The sequence below is a fragment of the Neovison vison genome, chromosome 12, assembly GCF_020171115.1.
Source record: "Neovison vison isolate M4711 chromosome 12, ASM_NN_V1, whole genome shotgun sequence".
NCBI classification, from domain to species: Eukaryota; Metazoa; Chordata; class Mammalia; order Carnivora; family Mustelidae; genus Neogale; species Neogale vison.
In genome coordinates, this window is record NC_058102.1 from 6598987 (window position 1) to 6618309 (window position 19323).

General features: G+C 49.1%; 1 protein-coding gene across 2 annotated transcripts in view; it reads left to right on the forward strand.

The window, feature by feature from the left end:
- Positions 1–19323, forward strand: part of TCF20 (transcription factor 20) — a 106144-nt gene that overhangs the window by 29695 nt on the left and 57126 nt on the right. The window lies entirely within an intron of this gene.

Here is a 19323-nt window from a genome sequence, read left to right on the forward strand (position 1 = left end):
TGTGGGGCAAGGAGAGGGCGGAGAGCTCGCAGATAATGCTGACCGAGGCGCGGGCCGCAGGGAGGAGTTGGGGGAACGTGGGATTTGCACTAGACTTTCAAGGTCAGTGGTATGTCAGCAAAGCTAGTATTACTCAGGCAGAAGAACCAGCTGGAGCGAAGGAAAGGCTGCAGAAGGTGCATGCGGGGTGGGGTGGGGCCTGGAGAACACAGAACATGACTAAGAACAGGAGAGGTAAAGGGCTCATTCTTTATGAGACCTGGGCTTACATCGCAGCGTGTCTTCTTCACGAATAAGCTGCGTAACCCTGTGAGAGCTGAGCTTTCTGAGCCTCATTTTCCTCATCTGCACAGTGGCTAATGACTACGTCATGGACTTGTTAAAATTAAATGAGACTGTAGGAAATGCGGTCATGATTCCCAGGGTTGTGAGTTTGAGCCCCGTCTCAGGCTCTGAGCTAGGCGTGGAACCTGCTTAAGGTTCTCTCTCCCTCTCTCCCTCTGCCCCTCCCCCCTGCTTGCATGTGTGCGCTCTGCTCTCTCTTCTCTCTCTCAAAAAAAAGAAAAAAAACTGTACTATATTGCCTGGCATGTAGTGTAAGCCCTCAATAAAAGTGACTGCAATTGTCAAATTTCTTTGCTATTTAAATGATATTTCTTTTTTAAAGTTAATATGCTCATTAAACCACTTCCTAGAAGGTGACTGTCCCCACAATCCCACCCCAGGGACAGCCACTGTCAAGAGTGTGGTGGCTGTCTCCTTACGTTAGTCTCTGAGCACCTTTTCTTCTTGTACACGCATCCCTCAGAGTTACTGTGGGTTTGCTTCCAGACCACCGTGGTAATGTGAGTCACACACTTTGGTTTCTCAGTGCAGATGAAGGTTACATTCATGCTGTGCTGTAGTCTGTTAAGTGTACAGTAGCATGATGTCGAAAAAAATAAACAAGGTGCACACCTTAATTTAAAAAATACTTGCTGCCAGGGGCGCCTGGGTGGCTCAGTTGGTAAGCGTCTGCCTTCGGCTCAGATCATGATCCCAGGGTCCTGGGATCGAGCCCCACATCAGTCCCCCTGCTCAGCAGGAAGCCTGCTTCTCCCTCTCCCATCCCCTCTGCTTGTGTTCCCGCTCTTGCTGTGTCTTCTATCAAATAAAATAAAATCTCCAAAAAAAACCCCAAAAAACTTGCTGCTGAGAAATGCTGTAAGCAGCGCACCGGAGCTCGGCCAGCCGCCATCTTTTGGCTGGTGGAGGGTCTTGCCTCCCGGCGTGTAGCTCCTGACTGATGAGGGTGGTGGCGGTTCCCTAAAATGAGGCAGTCACGAAGGCTGCCACACAGACGGACCCTGCTTCCCCACGTGGTTTCTTTGTGGCGGGGGATGCCGTTCCATAGCATTATACTCCCTGTAGAACTTTCTCGGAACCGCGGTCCGTCCTCTGGGGCTCTGCCACTGTTTGGGCAGCTACATGTGCGTCTTGTTCTCAGTCCTTTGTCGTCCTCGCAGCCGTCTTCACAGCAGCTTCGCTGGGACCTTCCGTCTCAGGACACGATGTTTTCTGCTCCTCATTCGTTTGGCGGTGACACGGCCGCACTTCGTCCTGTCCTCAGGCCCCACTTCTGGCTGCAGTTCTCTTGCTCTGTCCGCCACATCTGCATGGTTTCTCCGCTCAGCCCTGAACCACTCAGAGCCCTCTGTGATCGTGGGGTGGAATCAGCGTCTTCCAAACTCCTGTTCATGTCGCTATTTTGACCTCTTCCCATGAATCATGACTGTGCTTAATGGCATCTAGAATAGTGAATTCTTTCTAGAAGGTTTTCCATTTACTTTGCCTCGGTCCATCAGAGTGATCACTGTCTATGGCAGCTAGAGCCTTGCGATACGCGTTTGTTAAATAGTAAGACTCGAAAGTTGAAATGACTCTCGCTCCCTGGGTTCGGCATGGATGCTGTGCTGGCAGCATCGTGAGCAACATTCGTCTCGCAGTCCCTCTGCGTCAGAGCTCTTGGGTGACCAGAGGTACGTGGTCAATGAGCAGTGATAGCTTTTTCTCTGAGCAGTAGCTCTCGACAGTGAGCTTCCGATATTCAGCAAACCGTGTCGTAAATAGGTGTGTGACGTCCAGGCTTTCTTGTTCCATTTAGAAAGCCCAGGCAGAGTAGACCTAGCATAATTCTTAAGGGTTCTAGGATTTTCAGACTGGGGAATAAGACTGGGCTTTAGCCTGAAGGCACCAGCCGCATTAGCCCCTCAAAAGAGAGTCGCCTGCCCTTTGGAACTTTGAAGCCACTCATTGACTTTTCCTCTCCAGCTGTGGCCATCCTAGATGGCATCTTCTTCCAAAGTGAGGCGGTTTGGTCTACATTGAGAACCTGTTGTTTGCTGTGGCCACGCTCATTATTTCAGCTCCGCCATCTGGAGAACTTTCTGCAGCTTCCGCATGCCCCCCTGCCTCACCTTGCTTGCACTCTGCTGTTGCGAAGACAGCTTCTTTCCCTAAATCGCACAACCCACCTGTGCTGGCTTCAGACTTCTGTGGCTCCCTCCCCTCTCTCAGCCTGCCCAGAATGGAGAGTTTTGCTCTAGATTAGGCTTTGGCTTAAGGGAATGTTGTGGCTGGTTTGATCTTCTACACAGACTACTAAAACTTCTCCCGTCAGCAAGAAGGCTCTTTCACTTTCTCATTCATGTGTTCACTGGAGTAGCACTTCTAATTTCCCTCAAGAACGTTTCCTTTGCGCGCACAACTTGGCTGTTCAGCGCAAGAGGCCTAGCTTTCAGCCTGTCTTGGCTTTTGACATCCCTTCCTCACTAAGCCTAATCATTTCTAGCTTTTGAGTTCAAGTGAGAGATGTGTGACTCTTCCTTTCACTTGAACACCGAAGGCCATTTGTAGGGTTATTAATTGGCCTAATTTCAATATGGTTATGTTTCAGGGAGTAGGGAGGCCTGAGGAGAGGAGAAGGGCGAGAGAAGGAAGGAGGAAGACGCAGAAGACACACATTGATTCATTAAGTTTTAGTTTGCCACCATATATGGCCATGGTTTGTGGCTCCCCAGAACAATTACAGTAGTAACATCAAAGGTCAGTGGTCACAGATCCCCATAACACATATAATGATGATGAAAAAAATTGGAAATACTGTGAGAATTGCTGAAACGTGACACAGTCCTGAAGTGTCAAATGCTGCTGAAAACATGGCCAGGTTGACACCAGCTTACCATAAACCTTCAGGCTGTATAGAAAAGAAAAGAAAAAATTGAAATTCAGTGTCTGGAAGTGTAACGAAATGAGGTATACCTGTGTTTGCTTTGATAGCCACTGTCCCGGCTTTAGGGTGCTGGGGGTGTGGGAGCAGGGAAAGGAAGGGCTCGTGGCATGTCTGAGAGGACAGGACGGGCTGTATGTGTAGTCTGCTGGTAATTGGAGCCAGTGAAGGTTTTAGAGGCCAGAGTGACTCGGTCGGACCTATTTCAGTAGCAGTGCTGAGATGGAAGTTGGATGGAAGTCTTGTAGTGTGGGGAAGCAAGTATTTGTTTGGCTGTTAGAGTGCCTTGTCCATGTTAGACACCTTTGCTATATGCCTTCAACATGTGTGTCCTAGTTTCAGAAATGAGCTCACACGAGGGAGGGAAGTAAGGACAAGGCAGCGACCAGGCACCGGAGATGGTGTGTGAACAAGAAATGCTGTAGCTCTTCAGGAAGGGCAAGGTCATGGAGCGGAGTGTGGCTCGAAGGCTTCCGTGAAAAGGTCAGACCCAAGCCAGGCTTAGGAGAGTGACTCAGATTTAGGGAACACTTTTGGGAGGAGCAAAGCACAAGTCAAGAGGTAGGAGTACAGGTACTGAGTGTGCAGTCTGGCCGGAGTGGTGGGCGTGGGCCGTGAGCACTGTGGTTGGAGAGGAGAATGGCAGTGACCCACTCGGCCTCGCGGCCCTGATGTCACTGTCCTGCAGCTGCCTTCCTTCCTCCTCTCCCGCAGTCTTAGTCATCCCTGTACTCCCAGGCCTGGTGAGGAGCCCGGCACAGAGTAGACACTTAGGAGACTCGAACAACTGGATATTTGCGCTTTGCGGAAATTACACACCGGATAGCCTGCTGTCCCCTCGCACTCGGGGTCTAGAATAAAGTCCTAATCTTCTTTGTCTCCACTCTCCCTTCCACTATGCTCCCAGCCAGCAGGCCTTCAAGAGGTCACCTTCCCCGTGCTCCCACAGCGCTGCGTGTTTCCTCCCTGTCCCGTAATTACTTCTGGACACCTGTTTGGGGTCACTCTGCGTGACTGTCCCCAGCCCACCCCTGTCCAGCATGTCACACTCACTCAGCCCTGGGAGCCCCACATTGCCTTTCTCTCGCCCCCACTAGCTCCTTTTTTCCCTTGACTCTCCTTCTGTAGCTGCTTTCCCTCTTTCACAACTCGAAGTGCTAGAGTGACTCAAAGATCGATCCTGTGCAGAATCCCTGGACCTGCGTGTGGCTTAAACCTTTTTTTGACCAAACCAGCCTGGTATACACGCCCTGCCCTCGCCAGTGCACACAGACACAACTGAAACAGGAGTCCCTCAGAACGGTTCCTCGTCTCACTCTGGCCCATGGACTCTGTTATTTTGTAAGTGCTGTTCATGACCCACTAAATTGATTTCACAACCTTTGGTTTGAAAAACTGCTCTAGATGATCTCATCCACTCCTTTGACTTTAAACACGGTCTTCGTGCTGAGGACGTTATCTCCGTCCCTACCTTTCCCTGAGGTCCAGACGTGCCAGCTGTCTACCTGACATCCCCACTTGGATGTCCACCAGGAACCTTACAAGGAACCTGGCCAGCAGAGCACCCTTGATTCCCGCCACCCTTGCTTCCCTTGATTCACCCCGTCGCGTCCCGCTCCAGCCGCGGCGCGGGGTTCACAGTGGCTCTGTCGAGGACGGTGCTGGAATAGAGGCTCCGGGGCCCGCTGCCGGGGCTCAGACCCAGGCGGCCGTCGGACAAGCTGGGAGGCCTTGGGCAGTTCCGGGAGCGCTGTCTGCCTCCTGGTCTTCATTTTAATACAGTGGCCTTGCTGGCTGTCCCCTCCCGGTGGGACTGAAGTTCTACCTGCGGAGGCCATGGGGCGCTCAGGGGTGTCGGCTGCTGCTGTCTGTGGTCGTTGTCGTGTCCCTCCCGCTCACTTCTGGTCCATTCGCAGTTTCCTGTGGCTCCAGCGTCAGAACCTGCCCTTTCTTTGGCCACATATCAGCATCTACATCAGCGCCGCATGCATCTGGGCGGCCGGCGTCCCTCCTCCAGACGACTCGAGTAGCCTCTTAACCAGCTCCCCGCGCCTGCCCTTGCCCCTCCCAGAGCCTGTTTTCCACAGAGCAGAGTGGCCATTCGAGAATTGAAACCAGAGTATGTCCTAATAAAATCCCGAGTTCTTGCACGGCTTGCAGGGCCCTTTGTCAGTACTTCCCAAACTGTAGCAGGCATGCGCCTTGCTGTGCAGCTCGTTACGTGCAGATTCCGACCGGCTCGGCCCTCAGGACCTGAGCCTCTGCCTCTCCAGCAAACACCCCCTCCACAGTGGGCCCCATGTAGCAAGGCCTGTGCTCGGGCCCCTTTCTCTGGCTGCCTCTCCCTCTGAGCTTTGGCTTTTTTTTTTTTTTTTTTAAGATTTTACTTATTTATTTGACAGAGACAGAGCGCACAAGCAGTGAGCAGAAGTGGAGGCAGAGGGAGAAGCAGGCTTCCTGAGGGAGCCTGATGCGGGACTCGATCCCAGGACTCCGGGATCATGACCTAAGCTGAAGACAGAGGCTTAACCAGCTGAGCCACCCAGGCGCCCCTGAGCTTGGCTTTTGCCACTTGGCTCTTCTTCTCCCCGGCTCGCTCTGCCTCTGGCCTTGTGCTCACCTTGGGGTCGTTGTGTGGCCTCTCCCTGAGCTTGTTCAGGTCCCTGTCACACTTCCCGTCCTTTCCTTTCCATCCTTCTTTCCGTCCCTTCGGCCTCCCTTATTTCCCTTTTAGCTTCTCCTGGTCCCCGGCTTGCACGTGTCTGTTGGTTGGTTCGTCTCTGCTTGAGTGCGGATTTCAGAGAGGGTTGGGACTTTGTGTCTTCTTTAAAGCTGCATCCCCAGAACCTAGAATCGGTGCCTGCGATGTAGTATTTGGTTAGGTGTGTATCGAATGATGGATATTCGTATGTGTAAATGTTTCCCCTTTTAGACGTGGGCTCTTTGAGGGCAGGGACTGTCCTTACACTTTCTCTTTGCCCCCTTCTTAGGTCTTTATCTTGAAGCCTCGCTCTGGTCCTCTCTCCTTCACGCTCAGAGCTTCAGCTTCAGTGTTAAATGACACATGACTATAGTCTCTCTTTTTTTTAAGTCCCTCCCTTAGTTAATGTTTTGGTATGTATCCTTTCCAGCTATTTTCTGCCCTTATTGATTTTGTGGTTTTTTTGTTTTTTTTTTTTTTAAGATTTTATTTATTTATTTGACAGAGAGAGATCACAAGTAGGCAGAGAGGCAGGCAGAGAGAGGAGAAAGTAGGCTCCCTGCTGAGCAGAGAGCCCGATGCAGGGCTCAATCCCAAGACCCTGAGATCGTGACCTGAGCTGAAGGCGGAGGCTTTAACCCACTGAGACACCCAGGAGCCCCTGCCCTTGTTGTTTTGAAATTTATGAGTAACGAAAGAAAAGATGGAGCTTGCTTCCGGTTCAGGAGAACTCTTGGCAGAATAATGCAATGAATTGTTTGCCTTACAAAGGGCAAACTCCTGGGCTGTTTCTTTTCTGCAGTTGAGGAAACTGAGGCTTTAAGAAGTGAGTATTTTGCTCAAGCTCTCACTAGCAGTGAGCTACAAAACGTGTTTCAGAATCTGACCTGTCTCGGTTCAGAGTCCGTGCTGCCAGGAGAAGGCAGCTTCTGGAGAATGGACTTGTGAGCTCATCTTCACAGGAGTCTGGGTAGGCAGGTAGTGGAAGTGGGCAGGGAACCAGCATTCCACACATGGGTCACCACTTGGGCAAGGACCTGGGGGGTCTGAAGCACACATGGGGAAATGGAGAGAAGTCCAGTGGCCCTGGAAGTAGTGTGCAAAGGGAGGTCATGGGAGGTGAAGCTGGAAATTCTGTTGGTGTCAGAAACACTGAAGGATCTTTAGGGATCATGAGCTCTGTGGTACATTTTCAAACTGGCCAGGTGGGAACCAGAATTTTATTTGCAATATATGTCAAACATAGAAAAGCATCCAGACTAATAATGGTGCTTGTGTACTCATCACTCAGCCCTCTCTCCACTTAGATCCATGCTCCCAAACACCAGGCCTTTTTCGCATCTGTTGTTTCTAAAATTTATCAATATTGGGCGCCTGGGTGTTTCAGTGGCTTAAGTGTCTGCCTTCAGCTCAGGTCATGATCCCAGAGTCCTGGGATCAAGTCCCACATCGGGTTCCCTGCTCAGCAGGGAGCCTGCTTCTCCCTCTGCCTGCTGCTCCCCCTGCTTGTGCGCACTCTCTCTCTGTCGAATAAATAAAATCTTTAGAAAAAAATACCTAAAATTTATCGATATTCACACACACAGTTGTAGGAGCTAATTTGGAAAAATTCCATTGTTAATTTATCTAATGCAATAAAAGAAAAAAGAGCCCGGTTCTACAAAATCTCAAGTTACCCCCTCAGGCTTCTTTGACACGTCTCCTTTAGACCGGAAGCATGTCCCAGCTTTCTGGCACACTCAAGCAGTGTAGGTGTACACCTCGGACTTGGCCTGCCCCTTGGAATATCAGCCATTTTCCCAAGAAGCCTTAGTTCCGTTTAGTGAAGAATGACATTTAGCTGCCCAAAACTGAATGTCAGCTGGGTTCCTTAGGATTATTAGTGTTTTCTTCCAAAAACAACCATGCCTGTGTGTGTGTGTGTGTGTGTGTGTGTGTGAGAGAGAGGGAGAGAGATTTAGCTTTTTCATTCACCTGGGGCTTGTTTTTTATGAATATTGTGAAATGAGGTCTAACAATTCCTTTTCTCCCCAAAAGGTAGCATGCTGTCCCAATAGCCTTGAATTTATTTTAATTATAATTTAGAAAAAGTTATGATAGTAGAGCAAATATCTCCTGACTTCTCAGTTTTCCACGTTTTCTTGACTACCTTTGCACATTTTCCTTTTCCAAGCTGTAGAATTTATCAAAACCTGTGGGGGCACTGCTGTGCAGAGACAGGGGGCGGTCCCATTCCTGAGGAGGTGCCAGTGCAGAGGTGTGAAGGGTGAGGCTGCAGAGTTTGGGAGATTACATTTCTTACATTGCAGAAGCGTAAATTGATTAAGCAGGTACGTACGTGTATCTTGAGGACAATGGGAGCCAAGTTTCTGTCTGAGGAGGGAGTTACACACAGGGAAAAGTGGAAGGTTGAGAACTCTGAGGGTGTTGGATTGAATTGGAGGCATCAAAATGAACTCCTGGTTCTTCACCCTCTCACCGTGTCAACAGAAGTAGTTGTAGGTGTGGGTGTTGATGTACATAATATTTTCTAGCTGGAAGCAGTGAAATCCCAGTAGCAATGTGTTTATTCACCACAATACTAGCCCCCAGTTCTTTGTTTCTAAATATTCTCCTCCTCCAAAAGGAATCTGGTGTCCTTGGAGAAATGGCTAGTTGCAGGGCTTGGGCAGGGAAAACACAAGATGAGCCCAAGACGTCTTGTGCCAGGAAGTAAGGGAATGTTCAATGGAATGAGTCAAAAGGGAACAGAGGCCAGTCTGAGGAGGTTTTCACTGGTCAAATCTGGGACAGTTGGAGCATCAAACAATGAACGAATAAATGGCTGAGGAGGGAAATGCCCGCTAATGATGAATAGAGAATCACCGTCTGGCACCCATCAGAGAGGTGGGTTGATTCACGTCGGAGTCATCGAGGGTGGTGGTTTGACAAAGAACAAAATACTGGCAAAATCTCAGGATTTCTTTCACTATACACTTACGGGTTACAAAGAGTACGGTAGTGGCTTTGCAGTGGAGAAACCTGGCAGAGATGGGTTTTGACCAGGTGGCAGTGGTTGGCTCGCCTTGTGTGTCTCCTGCTGTGGTCGATAGCCAGAGCCGCACCGCCTCTCTGGTCTTGCCGCAGGGAGCGTGAGAGCAGAGTCTGGACATGCAGGGTGAAGGCCATCCTGTGCGATGGGAGGGGCGTGGAAGTCAGGAAAACACTGAGAAACCATTCCAGGTCAACAGGACACCATGAGACATGACAACTTGTGTTCCTGGAGGGGATCTTGGATCAGAAAGAAAAAAGAAATATTGTTTGAACAGTTTACCAGATTAGATTTGTGGTGTTGATTTCCTGATATGGAGAGTTAGGTGCTGATTACATGCAAGAGTGTCCTTGTTTTTGAAAATATGCATACTGGAATATTTAGGGTTGACAGGGTTTTATATCTTCAGCCTACTCTCAGAAAGGTCAGGAAAAAACTGATGGGTGTGGGTGGGTAGGTGTATGTCGGGGGTGGATATGTTATAGGTAATGAGCATACGTCGTTACTAGAGCCAATGACATAAAACATGAGTCGGGGAATCTTACTGAAGGGAGTGTGTGAGCATGGTACTGTTCTTGTACTTTTCTGTACACTTGAAATTATTTCAAAATTGTTTTTTAATATATTACTGAGATTTTTGACTGGAACTCTTAGTTCTATGAACTAATCCGGAGACTTGATCTCTGTAAAATGGGTCTCTTTTTGTCTAAATACATTGTGTATTCTGGTTTGTCTATTTCATTGTGTTTCCAGCTCTCCTTTTTTTGGGTCCTTCAGTAAAGTTTGTAATTTTCATCATCTAGCTTTTGCCCATTTCTCCTTTGGATTAGCCCACTGGTATCTTTTTAATTTTGTTGCTATTATAAAACGAGACACTTTTTGCCTCTGAGTAGCAACACTGATTGCTTTTTGTGACCCTTTTGTCCGGGAAGGTTTAGAAATTATGTACTCAAACAGTCTTTTAATGGGGGGAAAATTCAGTAACATCTTCAAAAGCCCTCAAGCTGGGCAGTTAGGAGAAATCCACCGGGAACCCCAGCTAGCCCCTCATCCTGCTCCTGCCCCCTTTCCAAGAACTCTTGGCCATCCTGGCCACAGATGTGATCATCGGAATTGATCTTGGGATGCCCCTGTGAAGATGACAGTAGCCATCAGGTGGGGATGGGACGCAGCCTCTTTTGGCCTAGCCAGGAGCAAATGGATGGCATTTCTGTACAGTTACAGAAGCGTACAGTTGATAGGATGCTACAACCTCGTGGCTGTTTGAGATTGTGTCTAAAAATAGGCCTGCCCACTGTGGAGTGGAATTCAGCTGTTTTTAGGCCTGATTCTGAAAAATAGCTCCAAGCTGGTTATTTTTGCGCGCACACTTGCTTGGGCACCACAGCTCTGCGGTGCGCCCGCGGTGTTGGCGCCAGGCTTCCTGGAGCAGAGATGCTGCCTGGCAGGTGCCTCTGCCTCCAACCTGCTCTGGACTTGTGGGCTCTCCTGTGCCTGCCTTTCCTCCCCGTGGCCAGGGTAGGGCTTTGCTGTCAGTAGGAACAGATAGAGCAAAGGTATTTTTGAAATAGGGTGAGGGGTAAATTTTTAAAATGAGGTTAATTAAATTTTAAAGTGATTATTTTCTTCACAGACATTAATGTAAATAGAAATGGAAGGGAAGAAAATGCATACCACAGTTCTGCCACCCTGAATAGTCACAAGGTTTTAATTTTCATACTGTTCTCTTTGGCTGTGGACCAGATGAATGTCTGATTTCGAGAGCGCTGTGACCATAATACAGGTGCGTGCCTACAGGCGTCCTTGTTTTACTGAGTCCCCTTTACTGCCCTCCGCAGATTCTCGGCAGATACTGTGGTGGTTTTGTTTTTTTGTTTTACAAATGGAATGTTCGTGGCAACCCTGCACCAGGCCAGTTAGTCAGTGCTATTTTTCCAACAGTGTTTGATTTAGGATATGTCTGTGTGTCACATTTTGGTAATTCCTGCAATATTTTTTGCATTTTCAATATTATTATTATGTTTGTTATGGTGTCTGTGATCAAGATTATGACTTGCTGAAAGTTCAGAGGATGGTTAGCATTTTTTAAAAAAGATTTTATTTATTTATTTATTTGACAGAGAGATCAAGTAGGCAGAGAGAGAGAGAGGAGGAAGTAGGCTCCCTGCCAAGCAGAGCCCCCAACTTGGGATTCGATCCCAGGACCCTGAGATCGTGACTTGAACTGAAGGCAGAGGCCTAACCCACTGAGCCACCCAGGCACCCCTGGTTAGCATTTTTTAGGAGTATTTTTTATTAAGGTACATACATTATTTTATTTTTATTTTTTAAAGATTTATTTATTTGAGAGCGGGCAAGAGCCCTGGGGCAGGGGCAGAGGGAGAGGGAAAACAGAGAAGCACACTCCACACTGAGCACAGATCCTGACACAGGGCTCGATCTCACAACCCCGAGATCATGACCTGAGCCGAAACCAAGAGTCGGACGCCTAACCGACTGCGCTGCCCAGGTGCCCCTAGACATTGTTTCTTCAGACACAGTGCTGTTGCGCACTTGCGACTACAGTAGAATATGGCCATCACTTTCACACGCGCTGGGTAAAACATTCACTGGACTTGGCTTTATTGGAACCCAAACCGCAGCATCTCCGAGGTGTGCCTGTGCTCGCTGCACTTCCGCCCTGGACTGTAGACGGTGTGCACGTCCGCACCGTTGTTTCTAACCAGTGTGTGCTGTTCTGTTAAGTGGATTTACCGTACTTTAAAAATTTTTAAATTTAAATTAAAAAAAAATTAAAAATTTTAAATTCATTTAAAAAAATGAAAATTAGTAATTTTCAAATGATAAAGAATTCGGTTCTTGCCAGAATTTAGGTTGTCCAAAGGAGTGTGGCCCCCGGTGGGCCGTCTCAGACGGCCTCTGTGGCTGCAGGGTCGGAGCCCTGAGAGCGGGGTTTTTCTCTTCACTCTCCCGCTGCCTCTTTTCTTTTTATAGAGATCACTGGAGTCAGTAGGTTGGTACTTTAGTTTTCGCTTGTTTGTTTTGAGATTTCCCTAGGATAAAAATCTAGTAAACAGAATTACTTAGGTCAAAAATACCAATGTTTCTATTAACCAGATTGCTTTTTTAAAAAGTTGTAGTAACGTACACTGCTTTTGTGACTGTACCAGCTTCATCCTAATCTCACCAGATGGGGTATCATCTCTTAATTTGGGGGGGAAAATTGATAAACATTAATTTTTGCCTCTAGTTTTTGCTGGCATTAATTTGGTCACGGTCGAAGGTAAATATTTTTTATCTTACGTCCTTATAATACAGGTTTGGACCCTCAGAGAGCAAACTTTTTTGATCTGTAGCACTCTGGTGGGTTTCCTTTCCTCTGGATAGCTGCCTTGCACATTCCGACTGAGTCGGTTCTGTAAGCTGCTCTCTGGGCTTCTCGGCCATGGAGCCGGTCAGCAAGTACTGCTGGCGCCTCCTCTTATTCTGAAGGCCTGATTGTACTGAGATCTGTCAGCCACTGAGAAAAATCCAGACTCTGCAACTCTGCAAAAAGGATATAGAATTTGAAATATCAAATCACCGGGCAAGTCTTTGTGCCGGATTGATCTCCTTAGGAAGATCCCACGTTTGCACATAACCTAAAACAGCACGGATAGATCCAAACTGTGAACTCCGAGCAAATTTCAAGATTTCTTTTTTTAAAATGCTTCCCAGTTTGTAAGTGTCTTGCTGCTGGAACAAGGCAGGCGTCTGCCAGAATACAGACGGGGCTTTAGGGGTGAGCATTCCATATCTCACCTCTCCATTTATGATGAATGTGCCGCTTGTTCTCATCTTTGAGCCTTAGTTTACAGGAAGGACCAGTAATGCTTCTCGGCACATGGCGAGGGTGAGCTGCATTAACGTGTGTGCAGGGGCGCCTGGTTGGCTCAGAGGGTTAAGTAAGTCTCTGCCTTCGGCTCAGGTCATGATCTCGGGGTCCTGGGATCAGGCCCCTGCATCAGGCTCTCTGCTCAGCAGGGAGCCTGCATCTCCTTCTCTCTCTGCCTACCTGTGATCTCGATCTCTGTCAAATAAATAAATAAAATCTTTTTTTTTTTTTAAAGTAGATGAGAATCAGGGGCGCCTGGGTGGCTCAGTGGGTTGAGCCGCTGCCTTCGGCTCAGGTCATGATCTCAGGATCTTGGGATCGAGTCCCGCATCGGGCTCTCTGCTCAGCAGGGAGCCTGCTTCCTCCTCTCTCTCTCTGCCTGCCTCTCTGCCTACTTGTGATCTCTCTCTGTCAGATAAATAAATAAAATCTTTAAAAAAAAAAAAAAAGTAGATGAGAATCAGTTTTACTAAAAGCAAAACAAAACGTGTGTGTGCAGTGCCTGGCCCAGTACGGGGCTTGTGGCAGGTCTGCAGTGAATAGGACGGAGCTGGGCAGTGTAGTAAATCTGGCACAAGTGTTTGTCAGGTTTTTTAAAAACCCGGATTTGGGTTTTTGCTGGATTTGTGCTGCAGTGAAAGAAAGAACGTGGGCTTCAGAACTGAGTTGTAGCCTGTCCGTTCCAGTTTATTCCAGAAGAGTGACTTCCGGCAAATTCTGTTATTTATCTGTTTTTTGTTTCCTCATCTGTGAGAAGTTGAAATATACATAAAGCCACACAGCGGGTGACACGTAGAATCAATGGTAGCTGTTACCACATTAGTAGCACGTATCTTAGGCCGTGATTAAAGGCAAATATACTTTACTATGTTTGTTATCACTGAGCAGAGAAAAGCCAGACAATTCTGTTTTTAAGGGAGAGTTGTAGAGAAGATCACGTTTCCGGAGCTCTTAAGGTTCCGAGAGCCATGTGACTGACAAAGGAAGAAGGAATTTTTGGACCTGGGGATGCCTCAGAGGAGGCTTTGTGGAGAGAAAGGCAGGCGGCCTGGAGGGGACTGAGCAGTCTGTGGGAGCCGGTGGAGAGGAGCAGAAGTTGGGTTGGGAAGACGCCAGAGGGCTTCGGGGCATGTGGGGAGGGGACACTGTCAAGACTTGGGTGAAGAAAAGCCATCCCGGGTGACTGGTGCCGGGAAAGAGAACTTGCGGAGCTGTGACTCCCCAGAAAGGTGAACGCTGTGGTGACAAGGGCCAGGGGAGTGAAGCGCCAATGCAGGATGTGGCGAAGCGGCAGGATGAGGTGACATCTTAAAGGGTCACAGGAGGAGATGAATTTGGGAGTATTCTAAAGCTTCTTGCTTGGGACAGCTGAGAGCTGATTGTGGTTTTCCTGGAGGATGGGAAGTTAGGTCAGTTGAGGAAAGAACATTTTTGTCACTGAAAATGAGTTGGTGACAGCCTAAGAATAAATACATTTTGTCATCTTTATAGAAATTATTCTAGCCACAAGTGACTGTTCTGTCCCCCCACTACTACCTAAAGAGGGCCGGAGGCCTTGTCTTCTGGCTCCGCATGGGCCCTAGAACCACAGCCACGTGGTTGGTAAGTGCTGTGGACCCCCCACCCCCCACCCCAGCCCTGGCTGCCAGAGCCCAGCACCTGCTTACCTCTCTGTTTCTGGTATCCCAACCGGTTTTGAACCCTGGGCATTTCTTACTTGCAGCTTGGCTGTACATTTTTTTCTGACATTTCTAGGTGTTTTGTTTTTTAGTTCCTCTGGTATGCCATATTGCATGAAGTAGAAGTCTCTCACTCTCCAAGTGATAATATCCTACTCTGAAATCCCAGGACTAAGAGAAGAACTATATTAGTCAGGGTCCTATAGGAAGCAGATGGCACACTCAAACAGGGTAATTTGAGGAGCATTTAATTGTATCATTGAGGAGAAAGGAGGCTTTCTGTTCCAGATATGAAGAGTTTTGGTAGAGGAATTAAGGGTTTATCCCACTGTCAGAAGAACAGGGGGTTGAGAAGGTCAGGGAAGCTGTGCCCGACCAGCTCAGGCTTCGGGACCACAGTGAGTGGTTCTCAGGAGCTTGTGGGGAAGCCACCAAGCATCTGCGTCTGCTGGTGCAGCTCCCTCTGGGGCTACCAGTCTCTCCTTTTTCCTCTGTTCTTCAAATCTCTCTTGTGCTCTCTGCATCTGTGCTGGAAAGAAGTTTATGGGAAGTAGCTCCCAGCTTCTGATCTGCAGAGGAGGGCTTAGAAGGAGGGTCGTCACGATGCCAGGCTGACCGCGGTTCAGAACTGCGACTTTTCACAAAGGAGTGAGCAGGGATGGGGGCCCCAGTGGGGAAGGCAGGGCCTCCTGGGTCAGCGGCAGCAGTTGTTACTACCTCTGGCCTGAAAGGCAAGAGGAGGAAGCAGTTCCTAGGAACTGGGAGAAATTCCTGGTGAAAGTGGCTATTAGGTTTGCCCGAAGGGGACGTGGCCATTGGTGACCATCTGAGCCAGGCCAGCCGCAGCAACTGCAGGGTTGGAGCTCAGATAGCACAAGCCGCCCCCCACCCCCAGCTCTCTTCCTGCCTTTTCCCCGCTCTTCCCAACCAGGCTGGGCCAGAAGCCAGGGGTACTGGAGCCTCTTAGGGTCCTTACTGGGGCCCCTCCCGGAACATAGGGCAGGGCGGAGATGGGTGAGGAGGGAGGCTGGAGGACAAACAGTTACAGCAGAGGCCGGAACTAGGAGCACAGAGCGTGTTTTTATCTTGGGAGACGAAGCATTTTTTCCAAGGAGGGGAAGGAGAAGCAGCAGAAAAACAGTGGTTAAGCCTGAACTGAAAGAGGAGACAGGTGCTTAAAAAGACCGTGGAGGGGAACCTGTGTTGAGGACAGTTTGTAGAACTTGTGGAGAAGAGTGGACGGGGAGTGGCATGGCATTGGGCAGGCGAAGGAAGGAGGACAACGGGAGTCGCCCTCGTCCTCCGGAAGGTGGCGCGCTCGTGGGCCCTGGGATGGGGTGGAGAGAGGGCCCCGGGCAGGTGCTGTGGTTGCCGCGAGGTCGGTGTATGGACCCAGGCTGTGAACATAAAGGCAGTAAGTTCGGGACCTTGCTAGTCAACTCCACAGCCCTCTGAAACCATTCGAAAAGCTAGGAAAACAGAAGAAAATCGAAAAAGGGGAAGTCAGGGAAAGGGAGAGTTGGGGAGGGAGGTGCATTGGGAAAGCTCCCTTCAGAGCGCGTGCACAAATTCCTCATGGGTGACTGACTTCCTTTGGAGCATCAAACTTTCTTCAGCCACATCGGTATTCTTTCAAACAAGGAAATTCAGGCGCTTGTCATTATTAATCATGATGCTTCAAAACTAACCATATTTGCTTTTTTAAAATGATAGGCTAGTATACTGGAATGATCTCTATTAGTAGCTTGTTTTATAATGCTAATACTAAAATTACAGATACTCTGGGCTGACATTTTCCATTACTGGTATACTTGGTTTTCCTGATTGCTTTACGTGGAATTTCTCAAACAGATGAACTTGGTTCACTTTCTTGCGACCGGATCCTTCCTATATACTAAGAATATTTAGCATGACCTGTACCTTGCAGGAGGTACTTGGCTGGGAATTTCTTCTTTTTCGTCGGGTCCATAAACCAGAACTATAAGAGGGAGAAGGGCATCCGGCAGGACAGGGAACCTCCAGAGAAGGGCTGAGCACAGGCTTCTGAGAAACGGTATCCAAATGTCTGCCCCTGTGCCGCTAGGGTTTCCCAGGGACCACGGTAGGACTGGCTGGTGGGAAACTGCTCTTCAGCTCTTAGAAGCTCCTGCTAAAGAAAAATTTGGAGCAAGTGACGTTGTTTATACACACAGATTTTCAGTAGCCTGATTTTATTTACAGAAGGCTTTAATTAAACAACATGTAAAATATTTAGTTGTGGAGAGGTTATCTCTTGAGAAAGCTTTTAGTTTCACTAAAACTTCCAGATTTAAGTCTTTTTGTCCACCATAACCCATCTCAACTGCTTTCCATCATGCAGAGGAGGCCACCGGCCCCGAGAGCCAGAATAGAGGCACACCACAAACACGGGACACACCTGTGCGGACACAGTGTTTCTGGCAGTGCTGGGAATAGTGGGGAAGGTCCTGGTGAAGGGAGAACAGAGAAGGGACACGCCGGGAAGCATTGTTGGTGGCCGCCCACTTTCACGGCCGACCTCTGACGGGCCCGGTGGCCGCTGGTGCTGACCGCATCCCGGATCCTCCGGGTAGTGTAGCATTAGGAACGGGACCCGAGGGGCCTGCTGCTCAGCAGCCTGGTGAGCTCCGTGCTTTGGTCTCATCATCTGTAAAGCGGGGACGTCCATGCTGTGAGGGCCAGTGACGGTGCGTGTGAAGGGCGCCTGCCGTACCGGGCGGGCTCTCCGTGAGCCGCCGTCTTTGCCCAGCAGAGTCACTGGAGCACAGAGAAGAGCAGCCAGGTCTGTCGCAGAGCCATTCTGAGGACATGAGAAGCGGTTTCCTTTCGCTCCTGAGATTATTTGTACTGGAATGTTGAAAGATGATTTGGGGTCATGTGATTATGTAATCAAACTTAATATCAAAGTCGTAGACTCTGGTCTAGCTATTTTAGACTGAAGGTATTTCAGGACGAAGTGGGGCAGCGCTCTGAGTTTGGAGTTAACGGACCGTCTTCGGCCATGACCCACGTTTACTCTCTAAAGCCTCTTTAGGGCTCTCCTGTAGATTCAAGTTGGAACTGGGCCTGGAGGATTTTTCAGGCAGGGCGTTAGCATCCTCCAGCTCTGCTTTTAGATCGATCATGTTCTATTTTCTCTTGCGCAGCTCTCTCATCTCCCCACCACACCACCACCTCTGAGTAGGTACGTTCTAGCCTAGTTCTCTCACACCCAGTTCTTATGCCATTCGCGGGTTCACCGAATGCCTGCCGTGCGCTCTTCGCCATTCTGGTGACATGAGGGTTCAGCAAGGCACGAAGTCTCCGGCCTTCAGGAAGCTGACATTCTAGTGGGGGTGGGGAGACGGAGAGCACGCAAGTAGCCCATCTGTGTCTGTCGGGCCAAGTGCTGGGGAGGGAGATGGAGAGAGCCGTGTGGAGGGAGCTGTTGTGGATAGGATGGCCGGGGGAGGCCTTCCCAGTCCGTTGACATTTGCCCAGAGACCAGAGAAGAAAGGGGGCAAGCTGTGCTGCTGCTGGGAAGCACATCGCGGGCTGGAGCAGGAGTCCTCTAGAAACGTCTCTGGTGCTCCCGGGAGCAGGATGCACGCAGCAGGACTAGAGCTGAGCGCGGCAGGGCAGGAGGTCAGAGAGGTAATGGGCTGGAGACAGGGCTCCCGAAAGCAGCTTCACTTGAATGAGAGGGGGAGCCCCCAGTGGGGTTGGAGATAAGGAATTCAGCTTACCGTTTAAAAGGGTCACTGACTTTCCTGCCAGCAAGTTTATGCTAGCTTAGTAAGCCATTGTAGTAAAACTCTGTCCTAACTCACCCTAACCCATAGGTATTTCACAGCTTTTTTTTTTGGTAGGGGTGGGGGAGGGAGAGGGAGAGGGGGAGAGAGACTCTTAAGCAGGCTCCATACCCAGCCTGGAGCCTGACCTGGGTCTCGACCTCACAGCCCTGAGGTGATGACCTGAGCCGAAGCTTAAGAGTCGAGCGCTTAACTGACTGAACCACAGGGGCACTTCTCGCCACTTCTTTTTTAAATAATTGATTTTAAAGACTTTTATAGCAGTTTGGCCATGTTCTACTCAGCTGACTCTGAGAAGGAGATAGGCCCAGGCAAAAGGCAAAATAAAATTATCTCTTGATTAGTTTTCTAAGAGGAGTGGTACATTATATGCTAATTACATTAGCGAAGGTAATACAAAGTGTCGACCCAATCAGATGCCTTTGGGAAGCGTCTAGGTCCTAGCTTGATGAATTTTTCCTTTCCTCCGTGTCTCATACTATCCTCCAAAGCGACCGTTGCAATTCCATTTTTCACAGTAATGGCCAATAATAACTCTGCAAATACTAGATTGGCAGATAAAACACGATGTGGGCATTAGAGGTGCCGGAACTTCTTGCACCCTCCAGAAAAATCTGGAAGAATGGTCACTGCTGCATTAGCTTATTGCTTAGTCCGGTGTCCCTGGGAGTTAAGGATAGATAGTTGAAGGGAGGACTGCCTTGCGCACAGTTACGGGTCAGGACAGAGATGAAGCCCTAGGCGTGTGCTGCAGCCGTGAGCAATCCAGGTAGTGAGAAGACTGGAGTGTCCTGGGGTCGCCGGTCCTCACGGGTAGTAGGTAATCACAGGAAATCTGCACTAACGTGCATTTGGACATGAGAGACTGATTTCTGTTCCCCGGGCGAGTTCTGTTTCTCAAAGTCAGGGAGGGCGGGGACAGCCAGTGGAGGGATTGCCTCGTCATTGTTTGAGACCTTAG